Source organism: Geospiza fortis, unplaced genomic scaffold, assembly GCF_000277835.1.
Source record: "Geospiza fortis unplaced genomic scaffold, GeoFor_1.0 scaffold706, whole genome shotgun sequence".
Taxonomy (NCBI): Eukaryota; Metazoa; Chordata; class Aves; order Passeriformes; family Thraupidae; genus Geospiza; species Geospiza fortis.
This window is the reverse complement of record NW_005054606.1, coordinates 186258-210341: the sequence shown is the minus strand read 5'-3', so window position 1 is coordinate 210341 and position 24084 is coordinate 186258. Positions and strand designations below refer to the sequence as shown.

The window sequence follows — 24084 nt, the reverse complement described above, 5'->3', positions numbered from 1 at the left end:
TGGGCTTGCCTGCCCCATTTCCAACACAATGTGGCCCTGCCTTTCCAGAGCTGGGCTGTTTTGTCCCTGGGTCTGAAGCATGTGTTTGCAAGGCACAGAGGCACAGCTTATCACTGCTGGGCAGGAGCATCTGTCCCAGGCTCTGCTCATGGTGTGCTTGATGGAGAATGGGTGAATTGCTAAATGAAAGCGTGGCAGGAAACCCCATGACCTCTGCACCTGTTTTAGGTTAGAGGGCTCCATGGGACAAGAGCCAGCCTTTGAATCAGCTTGTCTAGAGCTGGGCTGGGCATAGCAAAACTACTTATCTGTTTAAATAGACTTGATGGCTATTGTGTGGCTGCCATCTGTCCTATTTCACACACAATAACTTTGTTTTATTGTCATCTTTAACCATGTCTTACTAGGTCTCTAAACTGCTGGTCAGTCTGCATTCATTATGGAATAAAGAGGCTGCCACTTTTTTACCAGAAAATAATCTTACTACAATAGTGGTAAATGAGCCTTTCCCCCCTGTTTTGGCGTGAGTGCCTTTCTGCACAAGAAATGTGATTGATAGCAGGGACCTCACTGCAGCATTTATTTTCCTGATTAATCACAGCAGTTTAATAGGGCCCTTTGCTTTAAACAGAAGACAGTGGCCATCTAAATAACAGCTGGAGCATTAAGTATTGAAAGCCAAAATATATGTTATGATTTCTTTTTATATTAGGAGGGTCAAAAAAAAGCAGGATTTCAAGGAGAATGCGTGTTGGGTGTGGAGGATGCTTCAGGGAAGGCTGTGAAAAGTTTGTTAGCAAGAGTTAAGAGGTTTGAAGGGCTAACAATAATAAAAATGTAATGGCAAGTGTGTAATGGTAAGTGTGCACTCTAAACATGGTTTGTTCTGCCAGTTCAAATAATCTAATCTTGCCATAAACTTCTGTGTGTGTTTGTGTGCAGTCAGCTCTTAAAGGCTTGTCTGCATGCAAAACCTGTACCATTTGACCCATAGGTGTATTAAGGGGCTGTGGATAATTAAACAAGTGTGCACTTTCTTTGTTGTATGCCCAAGAAAGACTGAAGTTTTCTTCACTCTGGGACCACATCCCTTCTCAGTCAATCTGGCCCTTAGGTCTGTAGGGGTTTTGGTGTTATGTGACACCTTTGTGGTATCACTTGGGTACCATGGTTTATGTGGTTTCAGGTCTGACTTATGAGTTCCCTTTTGGGAGAGAGCTCACTCCCTGGCAAAGAGGTGGGGACTGGAGGTGGTATTCAAATTCTCAGCTGCAGCTGCCTCTGCATGACAGCATCTGGGATGGAAGCAGGTGCTTTCTGTGAGGACATATTCCACACTGCCACTGTGTCTCTTCAGCTGGTAGCTGTCATTGCACTGTGCACAGCTGTAAACCAGCCTGGGATGGACTTCTGAAAGCACCTCTGGGGTCCTGATGTGGCAGAATGATCCCTCTGACCAGCCTTTTCTTAAGGGCAGGGGAACCCAGGATTGTATAAAGCAGATTCTCCCCCTTTTCTCTCTGTGTTACTTGTGAGGAGTGTGTGATACTGCCAGGAGAACATGGTTCAAAGCCTGCTGGAACTCAGGTGAAAACTTTCACAACATTCATCAGCTTTAAAGGGTTTTGGATTGGTCCCCTAAAGACCTGCTTTGATCAGTAAAGAGAGTGCACGGGGCAAATTTAGGTATTGGCCTGAGAAGGGCTGCTCTTGCTGTGGGACTGATTTCTGCTGAGGTTTGGAGGTGAAGACAATGGCCCTTAGGGGTCCCTCCCATGCTGAGGGAAGGAGAAGCAGGCTGTCTGCAGGGCACAAGGCAGCTGGGCAGGAAGGCATGTCAGATGCCAGCTCAAACAACATGCAGAGTGACTTGTACAAAGTGGAGCTTAGGTGGCATGACCTGCTTCACCTCAGCTGCAGTCAGTCTTCTTCAGGGAGAAGATGGAGTAAACATGCATTTTTTAACAGGTGACAGGTGAGATAAAGATGAGGAAAGTTAATTGGAATTGTCACTGCAGAGCCTTTTGCCAGAGGCTGGCATTATGCTGGAAAGTGACATTAATAATGTTGGCAGGATGGGGCAATCTATTGTTTAATATTAATGACTAAAATTCACCTTCTAATTATTCACTTAAATTGAGGTGGGAGAGCTTTGGCTTGCTTTAGTTTGCAAACTGCCATTTCCTCTAAAGTGCTCATGGCTGCCACAGATATTAGTTTGATACAGCCCTTACATCTGAAAAGCTCTCAGCATTTTGCTGGGGATGTCTGTTCCTTGGTTGATCACCTTCAGCGGAGTAAATTGGTGTAATGATCCTTACATCATTAATCAGCTAAGGTATAGCTAAGGTGCAGTTGGGTGTGAATGTAGAGGTGTTGGAGTGTGTGCTCTATGCATACAAATTAAGGTGCTTTAATTAGCATATTTACATCATTATAACAAATACTTAGTAATTGTGCTGGACCTGGTTGAATGTTAAAGGTAAGAATGGTGAGGGAAAATACCAAAAAGGCCCTTTAAAATAAATTGTTACTTACAAGGGGTTTAATAGCAGCACATGGCTGTGTGGCTCAACCTAAAACTTAAATTTACACTGAAATGCTTTCATTGTTCTACTCAAACAATTTTGCATGGTTTTATTGACTGGCTGCAAATGGTGTACTGAAGCATATGCAGTCAAAATGGTGTCGATTTGGGGGATGGCTTTTAGCTTCCTTGTGTGTGTTTCAGTATTTCCTAACATGTTAGAAATTATTATTTGCCATTTGGGCACCTTTTCAGCTGTTGGGGGAAGGCTGAAAATTGGGTGCAAGTTTTTGAGCTCCTTGCATTTGTAGGGCAGGCCACAGTGAATTTTTCCCCTCTCTCATCCTTGTGAGCTTCTTTAGCTATTGCCACTTGAGGATGGTTTCCTGTTAAATTGCCTGCGTCACTTTTGGAGATGATTTTCCATGAGTTGGTGGTTTTAATGATCCATAGGAGAGAGTAATGTTATGGAAAAGACTTCTAGTAGGGATGCACATCTCATTTTCAGAGATGAAACCATAGTTGGCCTTTAAAAGCAGTCCCTGTTTGTGTGCACATGTGCTGCAGTAGGAATTAGGCTTTTTGTGGCCTGGTGACTCTTAGTTTATCACCTCTGGAACCCAAAACATATGCTAGCCCTCACCATGCAAGATTTTGCCTCTTGTGTAGTGTAGTTCAGTTTTTAGTTCTAGTAATAAAATCTCTTTTGCAAGTTTTTTTTTTTAATGTAACTGGCAAGATTAGGGTGGATTGTTTGCTTATTTTAACTAGTTACCTTATTTTTCCCAGGAATAACAAGACTGGAACAAGTAATTCACAACATGCAGTTTATCCAAAAGAATAGGTTCCCTCTTCCAACCCCTCAAGGCATTGAAGCACCCATTAGTCTCTTAGCATGAAATGACTTTATGGAGTAGTGTTAGCAAGACTGCTTTTTCATAGGCTGTTAACAACTGAAGAGCTGAAGCAAATTTATTGCAAGTGTATTGCACTTGTATTTATTACATATAAATAGAGTAAATTGTTTTGTAATATTATTTTGCATTTTATTTTTACTTTTTTAAACTTTTTTTTATGTTTTTCATCATTATATATTACAATGTATTTATTACATATAAATACAGTAAATTGTTTTGTAGTATCTTTTCTTGCTTTAAAAAGTTGCCTTCATACCAAGAACATGCTTGGTCTTTATTTTGGCATTTCTTCATTTCACTTTTTTGGAGGTTTGGGCTAATTGCTTAAGGCCTCTTGATCTTTCCAAGCTGTTACTGGTGAAGTGATGAGCAAAATATACCATCTCATGTATCCACCTGAATTGAAAATACCCTGGCTACCTTTACAGAGCAGGCCACTAAGATACTGGAATATGGCAAAATTTTATGCACTAGTTACTGATACATAAGGGGTTGTTTTCACCCAGCTGTGCAGTTGCCAAGTAGAGGTTGTGTGACAGCAGGAGGATGTAGCCTAATTGAGGCAAATTGATTATTTATTTTGTGACACTGAGCACATATACTGGGTTACAGGGGATTAATTCTGTCCTGGGTTTCACAGGCTTTATGGCCCCACTGTCACACGTGTTCAGGATGAGTTGTGTCCGTATTTACCTCTGGTGGAGCCTGTGGCTGGGACACCATATGTCCCTACAGAATTCAGACACACATTTTAGATAATGTTATATTGGTGACAGCTTCTCCTATCCAGTGCATTTTTTTTATTCCCTGAGTGAGGAGCACCATGTTGTAGTTTTGCCTTTGTAAGTCAAATTACGCTTGGTAAGAAGCCTTTGAACTTCTCTGTCTCAGCCTTGATTCTTGTTTCCCAATATCCCCATCATTAAACTGGGATGTGGCACAGCTTGGAGCACATGCCTGTGGGCTCTTCGGCCAAAAACTGTAGGTTCCCTCAAGCAGTTTTGGGTTAACACCTCCATGACTGGGGTCTTGCATCAAAGACCATGACAGTCAGTAAGGAGGGCAAAATACAGCTTTAAAAAAATATGCTCAGCCAAGAGGCAACTCATTTCAAAAACTGTTTTAATTAGTTTGTAGGGGTGAGCTGTTTCACATGGCATATGTTTTCTGGGAAATGGTCCAGCTCAGTATTAAGAGGCTACAAGAAAATTGGCACTAAACATATGTGGATGCAAGGGGCTTGAAGGAATGAAACCATAATAAAGGCCAATACTGTTGATTTACCTCAAGGACGCTCAGTCAGGTGCCTTTTAGTTTCCAGGAGTACTGACAGTTCTGTTGCCTTAAACAAGTGTTGTATTGATGATCAAATTTTGAGTTCTACCTGAACTGGTAGAACTGAATATGGTTTAAGGCCACACTCTCATCTGATAGTCTAGAGTTGTGCCATTTAAGTCACTGTGCCTGTTTTGAGCTGAGCCAGGTCTGGTAACAGTATACCTCTTTAGGAAGAGATAGAGCACTGGCCAGGTGAGCAGAGAGAAGTGCAAGTGATAGGTGTAGTTGTATTGATGGGGTACAGTTGTATTCTTCTGTATCCAGTGATGTCATCACTGCTTAGGGAATCACCCTTTCTTTGGAAACTTAAACCCAGTCCTGTTCCTGTAGTCTTTGAGCATCTTCTTAGAGCTGAGGAGACCATCTCCCAAAGGAGGGAATGAGTATGTGTGCTGGGTGTATGTCACCTGGCATTCTCCATCCTCATCCAGCAGGAAAGGGAAAACATACCATGCCATGGCCAGTCCCATGAGGCTGCAGGTGTGCTTTCTCTTTGGTGGTGTTTAGTGAAATGCCCTAGTGTGTGCCCAGAAGGAAAGGTGAAATAAGGAGTGGCTTCCATTTGTAATAGGTAACTGAGCAAGGTTTTCATTTCTTCCACACCTCTAGTTTGGCTGTTGTCTCCTCTAATCTCCAGTCAGTGTTTTCTGATCAAACTGGAGCTGGAGAGTGTCCTTCACTCTTCAAGAGATGTGGAAGGAGGAGGTGGACAAAGCTCCCTGCCACTCCGTTGCTCATTTCCTGTTTTCTTGTATTTCCTCAATTCCAACAAAACCCAGAGAAATCTGTTTCTTAATGCCTTAGAATAAGAAGCAGCAAAGCACTGGGATTTCTTAGTTTGCATCCAAAATACTGTGTCTTCTAATCATCTCAGAGCAGCAGACATGAAAGCTCCTTCCAGAGAGATGTCACCAAGGTCACACATTTTCCTTTGAATAATGAACTGTGCTTTTAAAGGAGCTTAAGATAAACTTCAGACCTATGGCCCATATGATCTGTTTACTGCATATAAAGACTGCAGTCCTTAGCTAAGCAGGAGCAATGTTCTGTCACTAGAGCTTGGATTGAAACTCCAAAAATCTTGCATGTGCTTTCCTGATGTACCATAGAGCTGTGCATGTTTTTAGGCAAGGCCGTTTATCTTACTTCGCCTCAATTCATAATCTCTAAAAAAATGGGCACAATAGCACAGTACAACACAGTTCTTAACTGTTTTTGAAAATGGTTCCACATAAAATCCTCAAAAATCAGAGGCAGGGAGCAGGCAATCATGGAACAGCTGGGGAATGGGAATTAGGTTGTGGAAGAACTAACATAGATAACTCTCCTCTTGTGTAAATTGCATCTGAACAAATTCTGCACTGATGCTGAAGGACAAGTTGTTTGATTATTACAGAGAGAGTCTTTATCATGAATACAGGTACATAGGAACAACTGGGGTTTCCTTTTTTCTCTTTTGTCTATATTTGGATGTAAACTGTTCAAGGATCAATGCCTTTTCTCAGCATGGGCGCTGCCTACTTTTAAGGGGTGCCACTGTCAGCCACAGCCTACGTGTGTTAGGATGTACTTGGCATTTCGGTATAAACCAGAAATCAGTAGAATCAGATTCTCCAATGTTGTTGGTGTGTGCTTTTTTGCTGATTAATCACAGACTATTTGGGTTGGAAGGGACCTTAAAGAGAAGAAGAGAGGAAGTTCCAGCCCCTTCTGCCATGGGCAGGGACATCTTCTGCTAGACCAGGTTGCTCCAAGTCCTGTCCAACCTGGCCTTGAACTCTTCCAGGGATGGGGTATCAACAACTTCCCTGGACAACTTGTTCCAATGCCTCACCGCCCTCCCAATAAAGAATTTTTTCCTAATATCCAATCTAAACTTGTTCGCTGTTAGTGTGAAGCCATTCCTCCTTTTCTGTCACTTGATGCTCTTATAGATAGTCTTTCTTATTGGCTCCCTTCAGGTACTGCAATTAGGTCATCCCAAAGCCTTCTCTTTTCAAGGCTGAACAATCCCAATTCTTTCAGGCTTTCTTCACAGGAGAGGTGCTCCAGCCCTCTAATCAACTTGGTGTCTCTCCTCTGGACTTGCTCCAACATTTTAGAGCTGAGAGAGCGGTGGGATACAGAACTCAGAGGCAGTCTGCTGAAAAAATGAAGTCTTTGAGACCCTGTGGTTGAAAGGAAAACCTTTTTCTCAGAGTTTGGGTGCCTCAGTCCCTGGTCTTGAGGTACAAAAAGCCAGCTAGAAACAGGTGGGTTGGTTTGGCTCCGTAAGTGAGATGGGGCTCAGTCTGCACAGGGCTATATGAACTGCAGTGATTCTCTAGCACTGTAGGACTCTGTGCTCTCAACCAAGGGAATTTGTGTCTGTAGTATCTGGCAGCCACTGCCTGGCTAATTTGTTGCTGGGATCTGGTGGTACCTTTAGTGTATACAGGAAAAGCTGCTTCTTTCAGCTCTGGGAATGTATGGAGCTTTCTGCTTTTGCGCAGCAGCCATGGAAGTTTGCTGTTCCTCTTGGCTGGGAGGGTTTTGATGCATCACACACCTTGCTTATGTTCCTCTAGCACAGAAGTTTGCCCTCAGCAGAGCTCATTGCCTGACAGGTGCTCACCCAGGATCAGTCCCTGAACTTTGGACTGAGACCTGCAAGTGTTGTCACATCCTCCTGCGTGTGATGTAAAGGGCAGGACAGTTCTGGAGCTGAAAGTGAAACCTTTTCTTCTGGCATCATGTTAAGCAGGGTGATCATCCTCTTCTTTAAGAAGATCTATCATGTCTTTACATTTATGGAAATAATTTTTGAGGGTGTATAGGTGTAATTATAAAATGTTAATAGCCTCAAAATAGAAAGCATGAATTTTGTTAGCGAATGCATCAGTGCAGAAACTGAGATTCTCCTTATCGTGTTTTTCATTGCTGTCCACAAATGTTTTTAAACAGCTTTTTACTTTAAACAGCAATGTAATGTTGTCTTCAGATATTGGAAACCATTTTCAAATGTGTGAATTGAAAGGGTAGATTTGGAATGAAAAAAAAAATCTCCCAGGAGGGCAGAATTGCTGGTCTCTGTATAACTGAGTTTTCTTTTAAGTCTTCCCACTATGTGTGACTCATCATTGTGCTAAAGTATCCCAAATCCTTTGTTACAGAAGGTTGCAGCTCTTGTGCTCAAATGGGTCAGTAATCTTTGATTTCAGGCACTTTCCTTAATCTTTATTAAGGTATTTCTTAACAGAGCATAGTGTTTTAAGAAAGCTCTTATGTGCTTTTGAGTAATGGCCTTCTGCTTTCAAAGACCCACAAGTTTTACATGCTAGCTCTAAAAAAGAGGCAAGTTTGGTATGTGAATTAGGGAATAGAATGCTTATTTTGAAAATTGTTCCAACAGGTGTTAATGGCTTTGCTGTGATGCATAAAATCCATAATCTTAAGGTCAAAACACTATTTTTGACTCATTCTGTCTTCATGAAAGTGGTGCAATCAGTGTTGGCTTTTGTAGGAGAAAGCGTGGCACTGTGAGGTACTGATGCAGCCTGTGCTGGTAATCTCCAGCAAGTGAAGTACAGCTTTTCACCATGCAAATCATTTCCTCAGGATTGGTCCACTCAGGGTAAAGCATTGTGATTTTATGTGGTGCTGAGAGAGAATAGCAATTTTCTTTATGGGAATTTAATTTCAAAAAGTTAGGAATCTGTATTTGTCCAGCTTTTCTTGTTGGCTTCCATTTGCTAAGTGCTTTCAGTTGCACCATACATTTTTTTGTGAGCAAATAAGGCATCTTAATTATTTCTATTGTGTTACCCCATGTTTTCTTATCTCCTTAGCATTGCCTGTTTGCTTAATCAAAACTAAATTTAAGTGTAGTAGTGGAACACACTTTAGAACTGCTAATAAATGAAAGGAATTATCAGAAAGGCTAAAAGAAAATTAGGAGGAGGAGCATTTTGTGAGCGTTTTGGCTGGCAGTCAAACTGTGCCTCCTGCAGTGCTGGCTATCAGTGTTCCTGGTGAGTTTGTCTGATTTTGAGCCCTCAAGCTGCTCAGGAAGCTCCACACAGCTTCTGGCTTATAACAAAAGTAGTTATCAGTTTGTGTTATTTTTTAAGTATGTGGGGGGAAAAAAAGCACAACAGTTCCTCCTGAACTCACAATATAGTGGTTTTCCACTTCTGGCAGCTTCTAGTTATTTTAAACTTTGTGAAAGATGTGGGGTATTTTATTAAAGTAAACCAAGCTGTCTGAAATGAGTGCTCTATAAGAAAAACACTCCTGTTTTTCAAAAACCCTAAACTTCAATAAGGACACAGAAATGTGTATTCTTTATGGGCACTCAGCTTGACCTTAGCTAGCCCAATTTCTTAGTAACATACATACTGCTGAATTGGGTTTTTATGAGTTATGGCTTAAGATATTAAATGTAGAACATTTGATTTCCTAGGAACTACATAATTTTCAAATAAACAAGTGTTTTGAATATCTACATTACTGGGGAGAGTCCTTACAGCAAACTCATCTCCCAGGTGAAAGCCGGTTAGTTTATTCTGTCTTGTCTCTGGAGGAAGTAAGAAATGTTTAGAGAATCCTTTACAAATCCATTTCTCACATCAGGCAGAGTGGATTGATGACAGGATGCACTTGCAAGTGCCCACGAGCCCCAAACCCAGCTGAGAAGTGTGGGGGCTGCTCCAAGCCATGAGGCTTGGCCCTGTGCTCCCAGAGTCCTTGTGAATTCCATAAATGGAGGGTAACATACTTGCTGAGTGTAATGGTGTAAACTTTGTGACTAGAAATTGTTTACAGATCTGTTTTGGAGAGAAGAATTGAGCCTGGCCTTTACAGCCTCTCAGGGAGCACCCACAGTCTGTTTTGGACCCTCCAGCCCAGCTTGAAATTGTCTTTTATGGTATCCCTCTGCCCAATCCAAACATTCTATTTACAGATTTATTACCTGCATGTAGTAAGATATCTGTGCCTGAGTACTTATCAGCAGAGCCCACCTTTACTGCAAATAGACAAGGGCTTCCATGAAACTGGGACAGCAGGAAAAGAGGCTTTGCCACGATTTTCATTATTTCTTTGTTAGATACAAAAGTCAGAGCTTGGGGATTTTTTTAGGAATACAGGGACTGAGGCTCTTAAGGATGGAGAGCTATCATACTGGAGTCTATTTGGGCAATTTTCCTGTTGTCACACCTCTGTGGCTGACATGACTGTGGCACTTGTGGGACTCATGTCCCATAGGCATCAATCACCTTTAAATGAAATGAAATTTGGTATTTCTCACCAAATGCATGATGATAGGCAAACCTCATTTGAGTTTGCTGCTCTTAAGAGCTGAGCAAGGACAAGAGAGAAGACGTGAGGAATGAAGGGAAAATCCTGAAGGAGGCAAGGCTGGATGTGGATGTGCCAGCCATCCTGAATTCTGGGGGTGATAATGTGACTGCTGGTGAGTCCTGTTTCACAGTGGAAACATCTCTGCCTGGCTGACTCTGGTATCACATTGTCTCTGTCAGGGAGCACTGCTTATTTGCATAAGTCATCAGGAGGTTACTACTTTTTCCACAAAGCAGGATGCATGCTAAGAGGAATTTTAGGGCAGGTGTGGTTGCATCAGCGGTCCCTGGCCTGGGAGAGAGACTCTGCTTTTGTGAGCATTGGCTTTGGTTGAGCAGAAAATCAATGCTGTTTCAGATGGAGCTTGGATGTGCTGTGAGTGGTGGGGGGCATTTCTAGGGACTCTCAAGGTGCAGAACCTTCAGACAGGCCTGGAGAGAAATGAAGGCAGGAGATGTCTGGAAAATCCCCAACAAAGCAAGCAATAAACTTTGTTTTCAACTACTGAAAGACTCTGCTTTGCTTAATTCCCCTTCTCCCTGTGACAGGTAACTTGTGCATTCCAGATTGATAATGGAGATAAGTGGTTTAGAGGTGACTTCAGAAATAACAGATTTAAAGCCTCTGGGAGATTTTGCTCAGCAGTTGTGTATAGGAAGTGCATGTATTACAGGAATATGTGTTAAATGGGTTTTTCAGTATGATCCTGAACAAAGCTCATATCATCCTCTGGTTCTTTCTAAAACAGTGCCAATAAAACTTCCAGAATGTGCCATGGGATGGGGTCAGTACTGCAACAGTACTGCTTGGCTGTAATGCTTTAAACTGGGGAGAAAGAAAAAGCAGAAATCCAAAGTATGGTACAAAAATTTCTTTTAAAAGGTGGGGAACACTGTACTGTGTTCCCTGTCATGTTTGCTCCCAGGTGGAGGTCTTTAGGCAATGTTTTTATGCCACTTGTCTTTATCTTGGAGGTTTCTGGTGGCACATAAGCCATGACATGGGACCTGTGTCTTTGAGGATGTGTTCTAGCAAATGTCTTCTGTGTGCCTTCCTCACTGAACATGGGGCTTTGGGCTTCTGATCTCAAGGACATCCATATCAGTGCAAAAATCTGCAGCTTAAACTCAGTTTCCAGGGTACTGCACAGCCTTGCACTTGACTCCTCAAAATTAACTTCAGTGCACTTGGAATTAGAGGTATCATAGTGCCAGCTGATTACAGAACCCATGAACTAGCCATGGGCTAACTTGGCTTCCCCCTGCAGTCCCAGAGCAGCCTTGCATCCTGAACCTGTGCTGTTCTCTTGCCATCATTTTCACTGGTGCACTGGGAAAAGGCTGCATTTATAATCTGCAGGATTATAGAGCTGCACACAGTTGTTACATCATGGCTGTGCTGGAAGTGTATGTTTAACCTTATCATTAGGTGCAGGAGCTGAGAGACCTAGGTTTTGGTCTTGTCTCAGGCAGGAACCTGCTTTGTTACCCACAGAAAGTCTCTCAGTCTACAATCCTGTCAAAGGGGATTTTCACTTTTTCAGGAGAATCATCTGAAGTTTTATTGACACCATTAAATTGTGTAATATCACATGGATTATAAGAAAAGTAAACTCATCCCCAGCCAAAAAAAGTGATATATTTTATTGTGTATTATTTTGTATTTCCATCGCATCTCTGATATACCAAGTTGACTCTTGGGTTATAGGATGTATTTTGAGGAAATTTTCTATCTGCCTGGACAGGAAATTTTTCAGAATAAGCAGAACTGGTGTGTCAGAAAAGAATACTCAAACAAGAGGATGGACCCAAACCAGTGCAGCAGTTCTTGCTTTCTAACCCTGTCTCATATGCTCATGTCCTTAATTTCTTACTGGTGTAAGACTTGCCCCAGCCCTGTCAGTAAGGCAAAAGGCTCCTGTGCTGTTCTTTGGAAGGTGGTTGTTTCATCTGCTTTGTCTGTTCACCTCCACTCCATGCAGGGGCTGTAGATGTGTCTTGATGCTGTAGGGGAAGGAAACACACCTTTAATTTTGGACAAGAGAGCCTGGAAGCCAAAGCAACAACGAGCTTGGCGCAGAGCAGCGTTTGCTGCTCTCCTTCTGTGGTGAGTGTCCTCGAGCTCTGGGAGGAGGGGCTCACAGCAGCAGCTGAGAAAATGCCCTCACTGAGGCTGCTGAGCTGAAGTGTGTCCCTGGAGTGGGGCAGCACAGACCTGAGGCCAGTCTGTAGTGTGTGCTCGTGCCAGGCTTGTCCAGATGTGCAGCATCCTGAAATCCATGCTTAGCAAAGCTGAAGTGGCTCTGGCCAGCTGTCAGTCTCATTGTGATGCTTTGTCCTGACACTTCATCCCAGCTCCTCAGGTCCTCTTCTTGTGTCCTCTCCTCCCTGCCTTTTTTCCTCCCTCTGAATTACTGTGATGACTGAGGGAAGGGCTCTTACACTTGCTGGTTTGCACCAGCCTGGCTGTCAAGGTGTTTGTAAGGAGATGAAAGGCAGTGGCTAATTTTCTCTGTTGATTGTGTCTGTCACTCATGAGTGAAAGCCCTTTGCAATCTTGGCACGTCCTGGCTTTATTTGTTGCATGAGCTCTGCCTGGGAACAGCCTGATTTCAACACACACTCTTGGATTTGCATCCATGAGCTAACTCGGGGCTAGGGTTTTTCTGGAAAGTGCTGTTAGTCCAAAGACAGGTTAAAAGCAGAGTTTAATAAGATGCATATAGTACAATGTCTGTATTTTGAAGTAGGTTATTCGTTTTTGGGTTTTTTTTTTTTGCTGTTCACTGGAAAAAAATTTGTAATAACTTCTTAAAACTTCTTAGTAGTGTTTTTCATTATCTCTGAGAGGTAGGGGAATGTAAAGTCCCAAATTTAAAAGTCTCCAACTTCCAATGGGAACTCCTTTATATGGTGCTGGACCAAAGTATGAAAACAAATAGAACACATCTTCTATGTGTGTGATATTGAGGTGAGGATGGCATGTCCCTAATATGTGGAAGATTTGTCAGTCCTGGATCTTAAATAAATATTTTCTGTTGGATACCAACTTGTAAGGTTGGTGGTTTCTGTTTCACTAAATGACTACTACAGAGTAGCTGTCCAGAATCTCTAGTGAGCTTTTCCTCTCCAACATGTGAGAGGCCTCCTAAAGTAAATGCAAAGACTGTAGTACATTGCTATCCAGCATCTTCATTGGCAAACAGCCTTTCTTCTGGAGGTAAGATCCTTCAGTGGAGGGAGGTGGCTGATCTGTGACCAAGGTGAGTGACAAGAGGAACTCAGGGACTCTCTCTCTGCTTTGCTGACAAGCTGAGGAAAAAAACATGCCAGCAATCCATCTTGCAAGTCTCTTAAGCTATCATAAGGATTTATAGGAACTCATTATACAATAAATTATAGATATAAAATAGCAGGGGGTACATCTTTCAAGCAGTATGTATTAAAATTCAGCTTGACAAGACCAGGAAAACAACCCCCAGACCTATCTTCAATAACTACAGGGGAAGTAAGCTGTGGTTAAGAGAAGTGAAGTGTTAATGACAGCTCTGTGCCAGTAAACACAACAAAATGCCTCAGTGGTAATTGTCATCAGAACGATTTCCTTCCCTGCTAGTTACAAAATCAGATAAACTATTAGAAACACCATTTGTAAAACCCAGACACCATATATTTCTATCAAATGTAGCAGTTGTTTCTGTCTCTCAGATTCCTGAAGAAAACCCCTTGGGGTTCTAGCTGAGCTGCTGAATACAAGCTGTGAAAATATTGGCATGCTCATTTTATCCTTTGCTATCCTTGTCCTTCTCTGTTCCCATTCTTTAATCCTTACTTAGTGGCAGCCACTAATGCAGCCCAGTTACTTCTGCATCAAGAGGATCAGGAAACTTGTTTCCTCTCAGGCCAAATGTGCTGACACTGCTAACCTTGATTTCTATAAATGATTGAACAGTGTCTCCTGTCTGCTGTGTATTTCAGGCCCCACTTAGCCAAGATTCTTGGATGCTGAGACAGCTTTTCATCTTCCCTGTCTCCTCCTCAGAGTCATAACCAAGCCAGCCTTTGTCTCCTCTACCTTTATGGCTGTGAGCTGCTTAGACTGGCAGTATGTTTTTCCCCATGAATGGACCTTTCTCAATTTGCAGGGTTTTAAAATTTTCTTTTAACTATTGAAAGATTTGGTGTGGATGTTTCAGTGAAAATGAGTCACCAGGAAAGCAATGGGAATTAAGTGTTGGGAGTAATCAATTTCAACGCAGATGCAGTGCAGTAGTTTTTGGAATAAATAAATTTGTGATGGTGCTATCAGCATTGCTTGTTCTTGAATCATTTAAAGCTTTTATAAATCAGCTTGGTCCAAAGGGAGCATGCTAAACTGGCTTTCAGAAGCAGCATGTTCCAGGGGTGAGGGAAGTACTGAGTTATGTGCTGCTCAAAGCCAACTCAAACTGGTCGTGAAAATCTCAGTACAGGTTTTTCCTCAGTCACTGTGGTTTTAGAGTCTTGATTCTCAAATTGGGGCAACATCTACTGCAGTCCTTCCTGAATTTCAGGCCACATCTACAGCCATGGTAAGCTGCTGGCTTCTGCTGATGGTCAGTGATTTACAGCAGCACAACCTGGCCTCTGCTTTACCTCCTTTAGCTGATGTGGTTTGAAGACATTTGCTCTCTGCATCAACCCTAGCTGAAGTTCAGATATACTGGACCTTCATTTCCTAGCACTTTGGAAACTGAATACTAATAAATGTGTAGTGAATTCTGTCCTGCAGATAACCAGATTGGTTTTTTGCATCCCTTTGATAGATGTCTGTTATTTTAAGCCTCTGCTGCCAAGGGGAAAGCATAGGGACACGGAAAGTAGGAAGGAGGAGGAGAGTGTAAAAGGAAGAAGCTGTGGGGAAAGGTTTGGTGCTAATAGATTGCATCCATTTGCAGCATTGTTGGGCAAAGCACTAAATGCTGAAAAGTAATTTGTGGCAATTTAGGCTTTTATCATAGCGTGTATGTTGCTCTTAAGGTATGTATAGCAAAAGGCAAGCTCCCAGACTGCAGAGTTAATAACCTTAAATGTGCATTTCTGCAGGCAGATTGCTGAAGCTAATAGATATCTATCTAGATATCTCTGCAAGGCAGAGACAGGGCCTCAGGTGGATGGGCTTGACCCTTCAGGGTAACAGCTCCTTTCTCAGGAGAACAATTGGAACAGCTTAGGAAAAGAATGTACTTAGTCCTTACAATTTTCATTGCAGATGACTCTGCAGAACAGGTGTGTTGTTGGGTAGGTCATACAGAAATATTTGAACATACACAAATCCTCAAATGAGAAGGGAAAGCAGCTCCTGAAAAACAGAGATTATTTTTTTAAATTAGTACAATGTATGAATTTATCAATCCTGTTGGTTTTAAGAGTTCTCTGAGAGGAGGAATAACTTTAATGAAGAATAGTTACAAATACCTTGTGCTTAAAATAGAACCTGAGTCCTCTGTTGTGTATGTGTATACACACTGGGTTTTTTTCTATCAGTTTTGTAGGTAGAAGTCAAAGTGTTTACCAAAAGAGGAAAAGGCAATCCCTACTGGGTACAGCAGAGGAAGTAGCCTGCTTGATTCACAGACAAATGGCAGAGCCAGAATGAGCAGGTTTCCTTGACTGTTTGATGCTAGGTCACAGTGCATCCAGCCTAGAGCACTTTGTTAGTCTGCATCAACAGAGAATCTGTCTGATGTACTTCAGTGGCAGAAAATGTGCTGAATGCACGTACCAGGCTGTATTTGTGGATAAGACTTCAAGTTTCAAGTTTTCTTCATTGTGATAAGCTTGCATGTCCTGACATAGGTTTCCATATCCAAGATAGAAGATATTAATCACAGCTTCTCATTAGGAGTGAAAAAACTAGCTCATCTGTTTTGTGCCCTGTCCCTTGTGGAAAGTGTCACCTGGAGCAGCCAAAGTGCCATCGCCTGCCATCCTGGCTCTAGAGCATCAATAAACCAGCATGTCCCTTCATCTGAGCACAGAGCTTTTCTAAAGTCACTGCCAGTTTCAAGTAATTCCTTCCTGGGACAGGTTCTTCTGGATTTCTGTCTCAAGCAACAGGATTTGGGAGAAATACAAACAAAAAGAAACCCTTCCTAATACATTCTGCACTTATTAGAGAATGCTTACAGGAAGTGGAAAACCCCATTGATGTATCTGGTGCCACATTCTGATCAGGCACTTAAATGTTAACTTCTTGCTTTTTGTTTAAATGTCCTGAACATGGAGTTGTGGGCATCTCTGTGTGGGTAGGTGTCTCTTCTGTTCTTGAGCAGAAGAACTTCTGAATCATCTCATTTTCTTCCCTTGCTTCTTCCTCAGCAAGAGGTAGAAGTGGTGATAACAGCCTGAATCCAGCAAATTTGTGAGGCAGCAAAAATGCTGGGCAGCATCTTCTGGCATCTGTATTTTGATTGTCTGGTATTTTTGGTATTCTGCTGGTGGCTAAAAGCACATTTATTGCAGTGGACCTTCAGCAGGCTGCTGGGACACGCGTTTAATGTTGGTAGAATAGTTAATGAAAGTGCAAAGCCAAGTTTGTTTTTGGTAGAAATGCCATCTGACCATCTGGCATACAAGTAGCAGGTGTCTCCATCCTTCTGTTGATGTCCCCTTTGAGTGCCTCTGTCTCCTTGCCCCTCCCCAGAGGGGTGTTCCACCTCCTCTGGTTCTGGCTCTGTGGCAGTGGTGGCACATCAGAGCGCTGTTGGGATGCCACGTGCTGAACCCTTGCCTGTCAAGAGCATTGATCTTTCTGCTGAGCCGGGGAAAATTTAATTAGCTTATTTGAACATTCATCTTTGTCCTGTGGTTGGTGGAGTTGATGCTGGCTGGAGCCTCAGTTCCACACAGCTCATTTACTGTAACTAATTATTGCTCGTAAGTGAATGGTGCACTCAGCTGGCAGCCTCTGCAGTAAGGTGGAATTTATTCCATTGCAAATTTTTCATTTATTTGCTGTCAGAACCCTATGAAACCTTCCCCCTTCAGGGCAGCAAAATCTTTTTGTTCTTGTTGGATGTTAACTGGGCAAACTGATGGAAAGCTGTAGTTAGCACAACCCCATGCCAGTGATGTGATACAGACAAGGTGACTAATTCACTGACAAAGGATGAGAGTCCAGGAAGTAAAAACAACCTGAACTGCTCTCTAGCTTAAGGTTAGTTGCCTTTCTGAATATGCATTATGATTCTCTCTGATTTCACACTTACATCTTACTTTTTGTCATTACCTTCTATCCTTCTTTTTAATTTGGTTTAGTTATGTGTTTCTTACTACTCTAGCTCCTGGCAATGCCTGCCCTGTTCTTGCTGAAGCTTTAAAACAGTGAACTCTCAAACAAAAGCATTAACTTGAGCCAGATAGCCTATACAGGGAATTAATTTCTGAACAACTAAAGTAAAAAAATTTACAAGTGTCTTGGCCATGAGAAGCTGCAGCCTTAAATATAGGTGATAGTGTTAGCTGGCTTCATAATCCTCGGGGATACTCAAGGACATGTGGTGAGGAGACCCCTTTCACCTGATGGGAGACACTTGGGTTTCTGTCTGGAGTGTTTTCCCCAGTGTCCTCTGGTCAAAGACTTAGAGAAAGGAGAGAGGATGGATGGTGGAGCATGCAGAGGCTGTTTCAGCAAGCTAACTACATGTACTGCCCAGGCATTTCTCTCTGATTAAAGAGGGTCACAAAAAGGGCACTAACAGCTGTGGGAACCTTTGTTACTTATCCCAGCTAAAGACCCTCTGCTACAACTTTGGCAAGAAAAACAGTTCAAAGAAGAAATTGTAGTAGTTCCCTGCCTTGGTATCTTCAGCTGTTTTGAAGAGTCATACTGGGAATTCAGTGAGGGACTCTTACTCTTCTTCCATTACTTTCTGTGCATCTCAGCAACCATTTTCTTCCACTTGACTAATTCCTGCTTGGGATTGCCCTGCAGCAGAGTCTCTGCATAGAGCAGCTCTGACAGTTCTCCCAGTCTGGAGGGAGTCTGGCTGGAATTGTGCTGTGCTCCATTTCCCTTCCCTGATGGACAGGTTTTTGGAGTCAGTGCCAGCTTTTTTTACTGCTGGCCTAGGGAGTAAGCAGCTCCTTGGTGGTCCCAAAGCAGGCTGGACATAACAGGGAATCTGAATTAATGAATCTTGGGAAATAAAGCTGAGAGAAAAAGGCTCAGACAGAAATGTACACATGAGATGTAAGGACATTTTATAGTCCCTTACAATGTTGAGTTTATGCTACATTTGCTGCATAGAGACTAGTGAGCATATTTTTCTATTTCTTTGTAGGAACAGAGGGTTTCCCCTGTTTAACAGTCAGACTCAGCATCCCATCATCTGCTTACCCAGGTATGACCTTTTAACTTGTTGGCATAGTTAAACAAGCAGGCTGCTTCAACAAAATAAGAAGGCTTGAGAAAACTTCTCTAGTTCCTGGAACACTTAATTTTTCTGGGGCTACTCCCTGTTTTTGCAATACTCCTACTTTTAAAAAATAGGAGTATTTTAAGTAGATTTTTCCAAAAGTCTCCTGCATCTGTTGGGAACCACAGTATCCATTGTCAGAGCAGCTGTCTCCCTTTTGGCTTAGCAAGAACCTGCTTACAGCCCTGGGTGGAAAGGGCCTAAGATGGTGATGATACAAAGGCAGAGCATCTGAGAGAGGTGACACTGCTCCTGCACTCTGCTCTGGTTTGTCATATCCTGCTGCTGCACTGAGTTCTACCATAGAAAAGATGAGAACGATTTGGCAGAGTAATCACAATCACAATGATTCCAGATCTGCAGAATCAAAAATGATTGAGTTGGATCAAAGAAATGCATTTTTTCTACTTTTTGAAAAGAGAAAACATTCAGGAGTCTCCTGTCCAGAAGAATAAAAACAAGCATTAGAGAAAACCTGTGTCATGTAGATGAGCAGATACTTGTTTTGTCAGTATTTCTGTATGCACATGTATTCATTCCAGTTTGATTCTCAAGTGAACATAGTTGCTATATTCACAAGCATGAATTTGAAATGCTAAAGACAAAATACTGAACTGCAGCAAATGGGGACAGAGTTTGATTGAAAAACTACATCTGAAGTGTAAGGAAGAAATGCAGTGTGAGCAGGGTGGCAAAGTGCTGGAGCTTCTGCTGGTGTAACTTCATTTGGGCAGGGCAGGGGGAAATACTGCCATTATTTTGGGGAGAAGGGGTGTGTTTGCTCTGGCTTTGCAGCACAAGCAAAAGGAGGGTTTCAGTGAGCACAGATGCTTACTGAAATTCATATCTCATGGAAGAAGCTCATGGAACCTCCCAGCCCAACAAGCTAGAGGAGGTTCAGACTCTGCATCCTTTGAAGAGTAGCATGAGCACATACAGGAGCATGAAAGTTTTATTCAAGTGGTAAAAGTACCTACTTTGCCTTGTCACTAATAAAAAGGAAGGTGTTGGTTTATGGCAGTTTAGGACACATTTCTGTGAGATCATGCTTGAACAGTGAGCAAAATCAATCTCCTGTATTCTCCTTGAGTAGTCAGTGCCATGCTTCTGAGGCTGCCAGGATTCTTAAAGATGAAAAAATTGAAGGATCAAGCACAGGTTCAAAGGAAAGCAAGCTGATACTACAGCATGAAAAAAGGTAATAGTGTATGGTGTAGGATTTGTGTGGACATGTTCATGTGCACTTCTGTGTGTACGTATTGGGTACCAGGCTGCTTTTGGACTTGAGCTATTATAAGCCTGTAAATCTATCAATTTCCCAACCAGCCCCTAGTTTACTTCTGCATGCAGTCTCTCCTGGATTTATGACTTTGAAGGAAATGGAAATAGAAAATCAAATTTGGCTCTCTGCATTTGTAGGCTGTAAAAAGCAAGCACATGGGTTGATTTTCCATATGTGAACTTTTCTTTCTCACAAGCCATGGCACCACAGGCCTGACATGGGCTGTGGAGATACATAAAGTGTGTGCCAGCCCCTCCTGTCTTGAGACATATGATGTGCCTGAGGGTTAAGGTGCTGCTTGTTGTTTGTTACTCCTCCTCCTGGACAGCACAGCACAGGCAGCCCAGCAGTTTTGGAAGAAGCCATTTGCCTTCTGGGCCTCAAACTGTGGGAGGGCAGGAGCCACCCCAAGCCCTGGCATTTGCTCCCATCAGGCTCCTTTTGTTCCTGGAGGCTGCCAGCATGTCCAGCACCCTGCAGGCTCCTTCCAGCCTCTGCCAGGCAGGAGGGGCACCATAAGCAGTGATCCTGCACACTTCAGGAATTTTCCCATGGCCTCAGAATACCCCTGCAGCAGTGCAAGTACTAAATGAAGGATTAAATTAGCCTGCAAGACTTAAAGTACCAGGCAGTTTTTATTGCAGTTGCCATTTCGCTGTTGATAATGTTCCAGTAGTGATAAAGTTCTCAGTTGTCTGCTGTGCACAGCTTAAATTGTCTCTGCAGATCCCACCCTTAACTGACAGACCTAAATGATTGCTCTTGGAATGAAGAGTATATCCATGGAGTGCTCCATAGCCTCTTGATGCTGCTCACAGGCCACTGAGAGTTTAACAAGTTGGCAAGTCTGAAATGAAAAGAGACAGAAAGAGTCATAGATCAGAAATAGCATTTTCTTCACAGGGTTGCTGCATCAGTGATTAGAAAATAAAATACAGATGTAAGATCTTGTGAGCATTGCTGTCTCTCCTGTCTCCTTTGTCTCTGTGTGACTAAAAGTAACAGTGAGAATTTGCAGTGGAAATAATGTGGTGTGGGACAGGGAAAGCTGCTACCAAGGAGGTGGGGGTCGGCAAAAGGAGATGCGTTTGCCCCCTCCCTGTGTAAGAGCATCCCCAAGGCTGGGCTGCTGGATGGGGAGGAGGAATAGCAGAGCCAGGAAGGTGGCACGGAGGGCATGAGGGATGGGTGATAAAGCTCTCTGAGCTGGGCTGTCAGTACAGCCTGTTTGCAGCATTTGGAGCTGAGGACTCAGCTTTGGAAGAGTTGCAGCATTCTCTGGTACTGTGGTTTTGCTTCTGGGGCTGCTGCAGTGACTCCTCATGCTGGTCACTGTGCTCTGTAATTCCTGGGCCCTGTGGTTCCCTGTGCATGGTGAACAAACTGAACATCTCTTCTGACACGAGCTTTTCTGTGTGTGAGCTGTCTCTCTGAAAGGACCCCAAAACATGAAGGTGCCAAGACCATTTACTCATCTGGGGCTGTTTCTAAGCAGGACGGGAACTTGCTGGGAACTTTTAGCACCCTTGTAAGTCTCTGTCACATTGAGATTACAGGTAATTTTGAGTAACCTTTTGAGTGTAAGCATTGTTTGAATTTCTTTTTCTGCTGTGAACCTCCTAACGCTCAGAAGGGGAGGCACAGAGATGGGGATGGAGCTTGGCAGCAGCCATCTGGAACAGAGCCTTGAGGGCAGCAGGAGGTCAAGCTGAGCATGCAATTCACTCAGGGAGAGCATTTGTGTATTGATACGTCGTTCAATTAGCCTGGAACCTCTTTGGATACTGGCTCATCTTAGATGAATTTTGTACAGAGCATACATACACCATAGCTTGTGTTTTAGGGTTAGAAATTTCCTTCATCAGTGATTGAATGTTAACATTATGCACAAAGATGTCAGTGAGGAATGATTAGAACAGTTTTTAGGAAAGAGATTTGAATTGATACTCACTAGAAGGGTTTCTTGTAGTAGCTGCAGAAGAAATGTTGGCTTAATTTCCGAGGAGTAAAACATTCTAGAGGTGTTCTTGGTTTGTTTGGTTTTTTTTTGTTTGTTTGTTTGTTTTTTTGGTTTTTTTTATGATTGTTGTAGCCCTAGGGAAAGTTGGCAGGTGGGCAGAGTGTAAGGTGGAACTTACTGGTGTTGTTTTCTCTTTTCTTTTCCCGTGCAGTTGGCTTGAGTGTCTCCTGCCTGGCGCTGGGAGGGCTGCAATGAGGCATCCCCACGGTGTGGTTCTGACATTAGGCTGAAGGAGTCAGTGTGGCATCCATTCCTCCTTCATCAGCCTTCCTCTTAAAAATAGTCTCCTGCCAACCAGTAGGCTGTTCTGCAATCTCACTTGCAAGAAACTTTCAGCTTCCAGGTCAAACTTGCAAAAGGTCCTTGTACCAAACTAGCCTTTGGGATTTCCTCCTTTGTGTTTATCACTTAGCATCAATCCACCTCTTTCCTCCTTTGAAAGGAGGGCTGTCATACGTTTTGTAATCTCTTCTCTTCCCTCTTTTCATTGTCTTAATAGCCATTATCTGCGCCTTCGTTCCTTTGCAAACACCTGTTTTGAACACAACCTGTTTTGAATATTCTGTTACTCGTATCTGTGAACTAGCAAAGGTAGAATTTGCTACATTTTGAAAGGCTTGAGACGTGATCATTAAGCAGTGGGTAGGACACAGAATGTCCTTTGTTACTGTCAAATCATGATGATGACGGTGCTGGTGTTAGTAATACTGCTGTGTAGCAGACTGAGTCACTAGTAGATGCTTAAAACCTGTTTACAGCCAAAAAGCAAAGCAATTCAGGCAGAAATTGACAGACAGGTTACCTGACTTGCTGCAGCTTTTCAGTAAACCTCTTCCCAACTCTTTGGATGCAAGGGGTGGGCCAGACAGACCGGGGAGAAGGAAATGTCATCCTTCCTTTCCCCTCCGTTGTGATGGGTCCCAGAGTTTAATTTCAAGGAAGGGAAACAGTGTCCTGTGTGTTGCAGCTTATGCTTGATTCCTTTGTCAGGATCAGCAGCCAACCCCAATACAGAACTTTTCCATTTCTGTGCAGTACTCACGTGACTTTATAGAGGGGCAGAATTAAGGAAGTGATGGTGAGTTGCTGAGCTGCATTATGGTTTTGTGAACCCTTACTGCAGTTGTTTGTGCATCTCCAGCAGTCAAGTCAACATAATCCCTCTTGCAGCTCAGGAACCAGTTCAGTGTGCTAGTGCTGAATTCTCACAATTGTGAGTTTTGTCCCCTGGATGACATGGAGGGAAAGAAAACACCATGGAATAGAAGCTCATCTCTTCTAAAGGCGGTTGAATTTTCGCTGTGTACATGCTTTTTGAGAACTAATCATCTTGCTAAGGATTATAGCTTTGCAGCTATATGAAAAAGAAATTGCTCACACTTGTAAAAAATACAGTTTCAGTTTTCAAAAGTCCTTGCTGAGTGGTACACATCAGCCCTTTTTTTACAGGTGCTCACAAAGGCCTTGTATCACCTGTCTCCTCCAGTGGTCTGACATGTGCCTTGTTCATCTTCCCAGCAAACCCTGCTGCTGTCTAAAAACACTTAGTCCTCCTGCCACGTTCTCTTGAACTTTCCTGAGGAGCATCTGGTTCTGGCTGGTGTCAGGACAAGGATGCAGCATCCAGGGGTGTCCTTGTGTCTCTCACTGAGGGGGGAGCTGGAAGTCAGTGCTGCCTGCAAAGCAGCTTGGGGGGAAAATGATCCTGTTCACACTTAATACCTGTAAATAGCTTTGTAATGCAAGTCACAAGTTCCTAAGCAACATTGCCTGTAAGTTCAGTGTCAGGGAACCTGACACTCAGAGTTAAGCCTTCTTTAAGTGTAGTTAAGCAGTTGTGATGGCAAATATGTTTTTGAAAGAGGTAGTGGGAATAATGGAAGTGCTGTGAGCATTCTCCATCAGAGAAGTTTGAGAGGCACAGATTTGCCGCTTATGAGAAGAACAGATGTTTGAATCGTCGTGGTTTTTTCCAGCACAGTTGAAAAAACCTGTCGTAATAATGACCAAAAAATACTGTAGTTGTCATCTTTAAGATGAGTCATTTTTTTTTTCTCTTATTGTTAATCCCTCTGAGACTTTGGGCCCTTCTGAAGCTGGAAGTTATAATTCAGTCCAGTCTCTAGCCATGACATTTTGGACAGCTGGAATAATTATACAGGGAGGAGGGTGTAATACACCATGCAATTAATGTTCAAGTGA

The 24084-nt window shown here is 42.8% G+C and overlaps 1 protein-coding gene across 20 annotated transcripts in view; it reads left to right on the top strand.

The window, feature by feature from the left end:
* Positions 1–24084, top strand: part of MAP2 (microtubule associated protein 2) — a 172489-nt gene that overhangs the window by 54349 nt on the left and 94056 nt on the right. For 4 of the 20 annotated variants that reach the window (XM_005430187.2, XM_005430182.2, XM_005430173.2 and 1 more), the window contains exon 3: positions 18446–18505. The exons of the other annotated variants lie outside the window; for them this stretch is intronic. The gene's annotated coding sequence lies outside the window, so the exon portion shown is untranslated. The remainder of the gene's footprint in view (positions 1–18445; positions 18506–24084) is intronic. 20 annotated transcript variants of the gene reach the window in all.